Source organism: Tenrec ecaudatus, chromosome X (assembly GCF_050624435.1).
Source record: "Tenrec ecaudatus isolate mTenEca1 chromosome X, mTenEca1.hap1, whole genome shotgun sequence".
Classification (NCBI taxonomy): Eukaryota; Metazoa; Chordata; class Mammalia; order Afrosoricida; family Tenrecidae; genus Tenrec; species Tenrec ecaudatus.
Genome location: NC_134548.1, coordinates 127,471,449 through 127,482,111, shown reverse-complemented (window position 1 = coordinate 127,482,111; position 10,663 = coordinate 127,471,449).

Below are 10,663 nucleotides of genomic sequence, written 5' to 3'. Positions count from 1 at the left end.
ATGAAGAGAAGGCAAGCCTGGGGAGATTGGAAAGAAGAGTGAACGAAGGGAAGGACAGAGAAGAGAGAAAGGGAGGGTTTCAATGATGTTTAGGATAAAATGGAGCAGATTTAGGACTAACTGGAGGAGCTAAGGTGACCCTTTGGGAGGAGGTAACTAAGGTATTGGCATCAATCACCCTTTTGAGATGAGGAAGTGAGATGATTTGTGCAAGGACACACCACCAGAAAGGATCAGATTGGGACTCGGACCTCCCACCTCTCCATCTCCTACCCGTTCCTCCTGCGTAGAGTCTCTAGATGTTTCCATGTAAATCTCTTGTATGGAACTCAAGTCCTGTTTCCTCACCCACCGCTATTGTGGCATGTAATGATTGCAGAGTTGGTTGATCTGAGTTTTTAATGGGTCATCAATGGTCTATGGATTTGCCTCCTTGAACTTCATCTTATGCTTTTTCATTTCATCCTATTCAATGTTTAATGAGTAGCTTATGAACAAGCCCTCCTATCCCGGGGAAATTTAAATGAAGTGCCTGGAGCTCAGAAAGAGTGGGTCCAAATCAACTCTTGACCACTAATTAGAGGGGGGATGGAAGTAGCCACTTTCCCTCTGTCAACCTGCATCTGAAACCCCAGGAGAATAGACCACACAGGTGTACACTCACTCAACTCCAATCATTTAATGCATCTCTTTAAAAGTAGTTTTCTCTTCAGACTGTGGGTGATCACTCCCTCACGAATCTGTTTGGTAAAACTGAGTTTCTGGTCGCATAATACACTCACAATTGATGGTGATTTTTCCTGAAATTCTTCTGTTTGTTCACAAGGGAGACAATCCCTACCTTTTAATGGCTATGAATGCTGTAATAAGAACCAAACTGGCAACTACTGTGTGTGTGTGCATGTGCATGTGCATGTGCATGTGCGTGTGTGTGTGTGTGTGTGTGTGTGTGTAGATACTTGTACAGCTAAGACCTTTTGTGGGGGGAGGCCGATTAATTATAAAACCACCACCACCGGTAATGATGAATGAGGAAAAAGGAGAAATGATAGTTTATGAAAGCCCACACCCATCCTGAGGTTATCAATGAGATGATGAAGAAGGGCTCTGAATGGCAAGGCCCTGGACATGTGTAGGATGATGATGGCAATGTTATTCTTGCTCCAAATCTCACCAGCCCGGGGATCCCTGAGTAGCAATCATTCTCCAGGGATGTGTACTCCAATTCACAAGGCCTATGAGCTACCCCTGTGGGATGGAGTGGGCAAGGACAAGCATTGAGAGACCAGTACTCCTGATGGGCCTCCTTCAGAACCTCCCTGGCTTCCAGGAGCAGCAGGAGGCCTGGTCTTGAGGACCCTGCACTCTGTCCTCTAGGATTATCAGAACCCCGAGGGAGGTGGCACTTCCTCTGGGCCATTTCAGCTGTGGCCCGAGTGCACCCCAGGACCAGCTGAGTCCGTTCACTCTGTGGACGTGAGGGTCAGAGGCAGGGGTTCCCATTAAGGGGGGAAATCCCTCACTATCCAGCATCACAGCAAAACCCCATCCTGTTTCCACGACAGAAACCCATAGAGAGGAGAATGAGAAGGAAGGAAGGAAGGAAGGAAGGAAGGAAGGAAGGAAGGAAGGAAGGAAGGAAGGAAGGAAGGGGGGGGGAAGGAAAAAGAAGGACTAGGGGTTGTAAACCCCAAATCACTGTTGCTGGGTTGAATCTGACTCATGGTGAACACTAGGCGACCGAGTACAATGCCCCAAGGGACTGCTTGGGCTATAATCTTTATAGAAGGAGCCCTGGTAGTGCAGTAGATACACACTGGGTGAAAACCAGCAGGTCAGTTGGGTGAAAGAGTCACAGTCTCAGAAACCGACAGGGGCGGCTCTCCCTTGTCCTGTAGGGTTGCTATGAGCTGGAATTGACGGGATGGTAGTGAGAATCTTTGGGAAGGAGATGGCCTCCTCTTTCTCTTGTGGAGCAACTGATGTGTTTGAACAGCCAGCCTTTTTGGTGAGCAACTAAACGCTTAACTCTGATGTCACCAGGGCCTCGGGTGGGGCATGTAAATCCTGTTGTCATTAGGCACCGTCAAGTCCATTTCAACTCACAGTGAGTGAAGCCCTGGGCAAGAGGAAAGGCGATGCCAGATCTCCTGCGATTCATCCAACAGCGAACAGCAGCTGCCTGTGCAACAGGGGCCCGGGGGGTTTGGTGATTGTATGCTCAGCTGCAAATGGAACGGTCAGTACTTTGAATGCACATGGTGCTCTGTGGGAGAGACCTGTAGTCGTTGTGTTAGTCTGGGTGGACTAGAGAAACAAATTCATGGAGACACTCATAGTTGTATAAGAAAGAGGTTTATATATAAGAGCAGTTGAATATTGAGAAAACATCCTAGCCCAGTGCAGATCAAGTCCATAATTTTGATATTAGCCCACATGTCCGATACCAATCTATGAAGTCCTCTTCAGACTCATGAAACACATGCAGTGATGCTGAATGCAGGAAAATCACAGGCCAGTGGGTGCAAAGTCAGTGGCAGTAGAAGCATCTCGGCACTGGCAGGTGTCTCCATGTGGCTCTTCCAGTTCCCAGGGCTGCATCAGGGTAGGTCCATGTGGCTTCTCCTTAGGGATGTTGCACAGGAAGTGAGTAGGGAGAGAAGTGTTTCCCACTTTCCAGGAGGAAATACCAGAATTCTCAGGAGAAGGTCATGCCCACACAGAGGCCGCATTTGTTATATCTTGATTGACAGGCCAGACTCCACCCCTTCACTCATAATCCTCTCAAATGGACACCAGATGATATAACTACCACAGTCTTCGAGAAACTTGGAAACCCTACTTTGACCTCTGGAGTTGCTGTGAGTCAGAGTTGATTGGCTGGCAAGGGGTTGTTTGGGTGTAGCTTGTGCAAAACCCTGCCACAGGCGCCATGGTGTGTGTGTGTGGGGGGCACTTGAGGAAGGTGTGGACTTTTCCCCTGTGGGGTCTGCGGTTCCCCAGGCGAGCCAAATGACATCCACACACACCACTGCCATTTGCGTATTTGAGAGGAGGGGCAGATGCAGAGAGGAAAGTTTCCTGGACACAAGGCGAGGTCCCAGCTAGTTGTGAACGAGGGTGTTGGGTTGGTAGTCCCTGGCATCACAAGGTAAAGTGGTAACCTCCTCAGGGACTTATGGCCTTGGGCCCCCCTGCCCCTGGTGATGGGTACCATGGCCATCAGAGAGAGGGAGTGTGACACCCTGGATGGGTTTGCACACTATTGTCATCCCAGGCAGACGATCAAGGCCCTGGGGATCATCCCATGACCTTACTATAGGGAGAACCCAAATGTGGGAGCTGGGGGGAGATCCTTCCGTGGTTTTGTTTCATGTCTTCAGCCTTTCTTTCCTTCTCTGTTTGCTGGCATCAAACAGGTCCCCCTTCCCAGGGACTTGGGGCCACGAGGGGAGCTGACTGCTGTCGTGGACAGAGAATCATCCCTTCTAGGGTCCTCTTGGCTCCCTGTCAACAGCTTCCTGCACAGCCTGCTCAGTGCCCAGTGCCACCTCCCCGCACAAAGGAAGAGGTTCCACGTGCACCCTTCTGTGCTTCATTATGACTGATGTTCTCGTGTCCCCTTCTGGCCCCGCTAATAAATGGAAGAGGCAACTAGTGAGGAAATGATTGAGGACAAACTAGAGTCCTGGCAAGGGCCCTACTTTTAAAGCACACACACACACACACCCTGCCTAGAAGAGGACTAGATTTATGGCGTGGTGGAGGCACTAGGATGAGGGTCATGGGCAGTTCTGCCATCTAGGTTTTATGTGTCAAAGGGGCAACAGATACAAAAGAGGGGACACAGCAGTGGCACATGGAAGGCATACAATCAATTCAGCAAGCGAAGAAACACATTATTTGATTCGTGGTGTTTATTCATTTGGGTATCAAGTGAGGTCACTCAGCTGGACACAAAATATTGTGCTGAAATAAAGGATGTGTGTTTGTTCTAGAGGCAGAAGGTCTACTGTTCAAAAAAAAAAGGGACTAACCTCTTAGTGTAGTATTCATACCCTCTATCTTCTGCCCTACACTCCAGCCATGCCATCCCCCCGTCAGTTGCACACTCCCATAGACATGTGGACATGCACATCTTGTTCATTGTTCACACTGTACCCTTCTCTCCGCCCCATTCACTGTCAGTGAATACCCTCCCTCTTGAGCACTTTCTAGCTACTGATACTACTCTCCCCCATGCTTCTGTGATACTTTGTGTTCCTCCCTGTTATTAGACTTTCCACTTTGTGCTATTGTTGTCCCAGTGTCTGTCTTCATCTCTAGACCAAGAGCGAGGGGGAGCCAGGCAGTCAAGGCAATCGCAAGTCTTCAGCTCCTAGCACAACTCCAGTCATGCAGAGGTGCTGACTACATGCCTGGTGAAGGGCTGAGTGGCTCGGCTCTGGAGGACTTCTGCAGCCTTCAGGAGCAGGGCAGCTTTTTGAAACCTAGGAAGACACTTAAGCGGTTTTGGTTGTTTTGCTGTATGCTGCCTCCTCTAAATATGAATAGTGATGGTCATGCTGAATGTTCTGGATCAAGAATGGCTGTGCCGAGACAGGAAGAGTACAAAGAAAACAGGAACATTCAATTTTTCTATCAAAAACCATCTATCTACCTGGGAGATCTCCTTGACTATAATCATACAGTAGGGACAGGTGGTGCCATATTCAGTACCCTCTTTACCATAGGACTTCCATCAACCCCTCTAGGTCTGCCATTTTGTCAGGTGCAACAAGCCTCCAATCCCTGCCCCCCCCAGCCCCCACCACCATGGATCGGGCTTTTCTTAGTACCAAGAACTCTTTGAAGCCTTGAATACATTAACAAAAGGCCATGCGGAGATAGTGTCCTTCCTTTAATGACCTATCCAGTCAGGGAAATGCTGCCCACCTTTTGAGCCAACGTCCTCCTACCTCTGCGATGTCTTTGCTGAGAAAAGCCCACACACTGTGGACCCCCCCCCCGCCGTTCTCAGCTGCAGTTGAGTGAGTCATTATATTAAAGGCCAAATATGCTTTAGTCATAGAGCTATTTCATGTGGAGCCTTTTGTCTCAAGTCGATGGTGAGTTCTTTGGCATCAGAGATGGTGGCACTGCTTCTCTGCCCACAGGATTATGCAGTAAATATTTTCTACTTGAAAGGTTAGTCAGGAAGTGATTTGGAGCTTTCTGGGAGCCTCAAGCTAGTCTTTTACTTCGGTTAAGTAACATTCTGCTGTCAAATGGACCCAGAAACTAGACAGTTAAGCAATGCTCTGGCAATGTCAGATGAGTGATAAGGAAATTTTGCTTATAGTCCTGAATCTGCCCAAAACTAGTATGAACACGGGTGATTCAACTAGCTGCTTTTGTCCTCAGTTTCTCCAATCAAAATAAAGAGAACGAGAATGAGTTCTGGCTAAGATAGGGTATCAAGGTATTTACTCTCTGTCATGAAATAACCAAAAAAGGAAAACAAAAGCAAAATAAAACATAAAAGCTCCAAACAACATGAAACAGACACTAGATATTATGTAACAAAGGGCAGTGATTCCGGAGAGAGGGGAAACAAATAAGATAAACTCCAAGCATGCCCTAGTTTATTGCCTTCAGGAAGATCACAGGAATAGCTGTGCATGGGGAGTTGGAACTGAGGTGAGAGCTGACTGAATTCCTGAGTTAAGTACATGGATCTGAGAGTTAAGAGACCAAGACAGGTTCCTAGATCCACTTCCACCATGCCAACTCAGTCTCCTAGAGAACCTCTGAGACAGAGTAGAACTGCTCCCTGGGGTGTCTAAAGCTGTAAATATTTACCTGAGCAAAAAAGCCTCATCTTTCTCCCAATGAATGGCTGGTAGTTTGAACAGCTTACTTTATGGTTAGCAGCCCAGTCAGTAACCAACTATGCCTCCAGGACTGCTAAGGCAGGTAGAGCTTATATATTTTGGTCTGATTCTTGGCTGTTTCACGTAGGAGGGTAAATCTGGGATCCGTGATTTCTGTCTTGGTTAGGAGTGGAATTTGGGCTCAGGCTCTGGAGGTGGAAAGATTTATTTTAATCCCAGAATGTCCTGTCAAGGGAAGAAAGCGGGAGGGAAAGCATTCCTGGTGTTTGTCAAGTGAAATCCAAGACTGGTATACGATGAGAGGACTAATATCCAAGGTTTCCAGTTATGCAGGGCATACATGCGATTCTCCTGGGTATGATGCAGTGCCCAATGCAGCAAGCGTACATAGGGTAAGCTATCTGTATGCAATTTGGAAAGCCACTGTTTCCAGGTTAGCATGATACGATTACTCATTTTTTTCTTCTTCCATCGTGCAGTTGGAAGGAATAGAAATAAGAGAATGGGAAATTAAGAATCATCCTTTGCTGCTTTTCAGGTTTTTCCATTTCCAGAGATCCATGTTTTAAAAAACCCTGATATCATTCCAAACGCATCACCCTAAAAAATCATATCCTCTGACATTTAAATTCTCTATTACCATTTACAGGTATATTTTTGCCTTTCGTTCCCCAGTGTTGCTATAACAGAAGCACCACGAATGGATGGCTTTCACAAAAAGGGTTTCTTCTCTCACAGTTTAGGAATCTAGAAGTCAGAATTCAGGAAGGCAACTTCATGCAAGCACTGTCTCTGGGGCATTGTGGAGGAAAGCCCTTGTATCTGAGTTTATGCTCCAGGGAAATTTTCAAGCGGCTGGGCATCTCCATTCGCTCCCCAATGCCTCTATTACTTGATTCTTTAATCTCCTTTCAATCTCAAATCTAGTATCTAGCCTTTATCTCTAGTTTAATCACCTTTATATATAGGATAGACACACCCTACATGAATGCTGGCTCACTAATATAACAAAGAACCCATTCTCAAATGGAATTATAACCCAAAGTATAGGAATTAGGATTTACAACATTTATCTTTAGAGAACACAGTTGAATTGACCACAATTAATAAAAATTATTTTTAGGTTTGTTTGAAGTCACCTTGAGTGTAGCTATGTTTTTAAAAGATAAAGAACACCAGGTAAAGATTTTCCATGAAGCTTTTGGTGGGTTTCAGACCACCTTCAACTCTTTGAAAGTTAAATCACTTTGTAAATTCATTGAGATAGTTAAGGTTTATTGTGCCAAACTGGCTGATAAACACATGTGGGATTAATTGAAGGGTGGAGAGAGAAATGACTCTGTGAACCTCGCCTTTCTAGTTCTCGGGTCTCTTGCTTTGTGATGGTTGGACCAGGGTGCAGTTGCCTTAGCCAGTTCCCTGCTTCTGTGGGCAAGGCTCACTTCCTGTGAGAAATCCCTGAGGAGAAGCCACATGGACCTACTCCGATGCAGCCCTGGGTGCTGGAGCAGCCGTGTAGAGAACCCTGCCAGCGCTGAGATGCTTACACGTTCACTGACTCAAATTTCCTCCTGCAGTCGGCATCTTAGTGTGTGTTTTGTGAGATGGAGGATTTTGTAGATCGGTGTCAGACATATGGGGTAATGTTAGACTTATGGGCTTGGACAGCACTGGGTTGGGATGCTTTCTTCATATGTACTTATTCTTTATATAAAACTCTCTCTTATACATATAAGTTTCTGTGGATTTGCTTCCCTACTTTACCTAGACTAACACATTCATATTTCACCTTTACATCTGGATCACTTCATAGTCAATGCTGAGTATTCATTCATTCATTTTTTAAAGAAAATGTTCGCATTTAAATATAATACAATTGGAAAATGATCTTCATCAATGACATAGTGGACAAAGGACTAATCCTTAGCATCTAGAGAATTCTGAACACCACAAGAAAATGAAACAAAACAAATGACTCCTTTAAAAGGTGAGCAAAGATCCTGAGGACACAATTCACAAATGGCTCACAAATTCATGAAATACTCTCATTCACTAGCCACCCAGGAGATGCAAATCAAAACAATGACGAGATAGCATTTTAAACCCACAACCACAGCCCAATTTAAAGAAACCGAGACTAACAAATATGGGAGACGATGTGGAGAGAATGAAACTTACATACTGCTAGTGGGATGGCAAATATGTGCAACCACTGTAGAAAGTGACATGGTGATTCCTAAAACAACGGGCAATAGAAACACTGTATGACCCAGCAATGCCAAAGAAATAAGAGAGATCATGAACAGACGGCGTTCTCCCATGTTCATTGCGGCATAGTTCACAATAGCAAGAAGCTAGAAACAGCCCAGATTCTCATCAGTAGAAGGATGGGTTAAAGAAAAAACCTTTGGTGTATGAGTTAGTTTATTGTACCAACCTGGCCAATAAACTCATGTGGGGTTAACTGAAGGGCGGAGGGATAAATGGCTCAGTGAGCCTCGCATTTCGCGTTTTCAGATCTCTTGCTTTTTGATGATCAGACCAGGGTGCAGCTGCTTAGCCATTTCCCTGCTACAGCTGGCAAGGCCCACTTCCTGTGAGACATCCCCAAAGAGAAGCCCAATGCAGCCCTGGGTGCTGGAGCAGCCCTGTGGAGACCCCTGCCAGTGCTGAGATGCTTATACGTTCACTGATTTGGCTTTCCTCTTGCAGTCAGCATCATAGTGTGTATTTTGTGAGATGGAGGAGGACTTTGTGGATTGGTGTCGGACATATGAGTTAATGTTGGACTTGTGGCCTTGGACAGCACTGGGTTGGGATGTTTTCTTGATGTGCACTTAACCTTTATATAAAACTCTCTCATACACGAATTTTTGTGGATTTGTTTCTCTAAAGTATCCAGACTAACACATTATGGTACCTTGGGCGTGGGGGTGCTGGAGAAACAAATCATACAATGGAGAGTAGATGTTTGTTTACCTCTCTCTCATGGTAGTTTTTCTTGTCTAGCCAGAGATCACATAATGTCACACTATTTACTTGATTGTTTTCTGGGGGAAATATGGGAAGTAGGAAAATAGAAAGTTTGTAAGCCCACTTGCTTTCAGCCATTAAAATTTGATCTTTAGATGAGTGTGGGGCACATCTGCAAATAAGTGATGCAAAGAAATATATGCCCCACCCAGTGCTTTGGAGTACTCAGGAACCAATGGTCTTTGTCAGAAGCTGGAAAAAAATCTAGAACCATGAAGAAAACTCCTCTCTGGGACTGAACGTTAAATGGAGCCTGTGGGCAGGCTGAGATGCTTGCTAGGTGACCACCTGGATCTACTTGTTGAGTGTAGGTGGGAGAAATGCAGCAATAAAGAGACGGGTTGACTTTGGCCACTGACACCTGTGGACTTGGTTTACAGGAAAAAGAGAAGGCAAGAGCAGGTTGACTGGTCTAAAGTTCATGACCTAGCACAAGGGGGCTAGGGCTAGGCTTTTTGAGTATTGGTGAGAGCCCATGGTCTAAAGGCAAAGTGACCAATAGGCACCCTGTGGTGGCTGAATGAGACAGCCTACATTGAGTTGACCAGAACCTGACCAGATGGAGATTTTTGAGCCTGTGAACTGGTGTATATTGTTGTTGACTATGGATGGCCTGTCTGGATTTGACTTTGCTTATGGGTGCAGACTTCACAAGGTTTCAACTGGAATGAAGATTTCTTCATGTGAAAAACTGATTGTCTCCTCAGAGCACTGGGTTGATGTAAGTGGGCAGTATATAAATTGGATACCCCAAATTGGGGGGATAAAGGCATGGAGTGGTTGACATACAAACTTTCATAGATGGGAGAACATATTCACAGGATTATAGCATTAAGGTGTAGGTGTTACTTGAATGCAATTGTTAGGCCAAAGAATGATGTACAGGTGCCAAGATGTCAAGGGGTAGATTAAGTTATTTATTGTGCCAACCTGGCTGATAAACACATGTGGGGTTAACTTAAGGGTGGAGGGATAAATGGCTCAGTGAGCCTCACCTTTCGCGTTCTCAGGTCTCTTGCTTTGTGCGTGTGCGTGTGTGTGTGTGTAGATACTTGTACAGCTAAGACCTTTTGTGGGGGGAGGCCAATTAATTATAAAACCACCACCACCGGTAATGATGAATGAGGAAAAAGGAGAAATAGTTTATGAAAGCCCACACCCATCCTGAGGTTATCACTGAGGTGATGAAGAAGGGCTCTGAATGGCAAGGCCCTGGACATGTGTAGGATGATGATGGCCTTTAAGGCCCCAGACACTGTATCTTTTGATAGCCAGGCACAGTCAGCTTTCTTCACCATATTTGCTTATTCACCTGCTTTGTCTTCAGTGATTGTTTCGGGAAGGTGAGCATCATAGAATGCCAAGTTAGTAGAAGAAAGTATTCTTGCACTGAGGGAGTTCTTGAGTGGAGGCCCAATGTCCTTCTGCTACCTTAATACTAAACCTATAAATATATGCACATAGATCTATTTCTCCATCCTCATATATAGATATATTTCCATATGTACATGTCTTTCTCTAAACCTCTATAAATGTCCTTTGCCTCCCAGCTCTTTCCTATATTTCCTTAGACTTTCCTCCTGTCCCACTATCATGCTCAGTCCCCACCAGGGTTTCAACAATTCCTCTTGGTTACATTACCCTTGATCCTGCCCTACCAGGTCTCTCACACGCTCCTCACCACATATTTGGATCACTTGTTGTTCCCTTGTCCCTGGGTTTGTTAACACCACTACCTTTTCCTCCCCCTCCCCCTC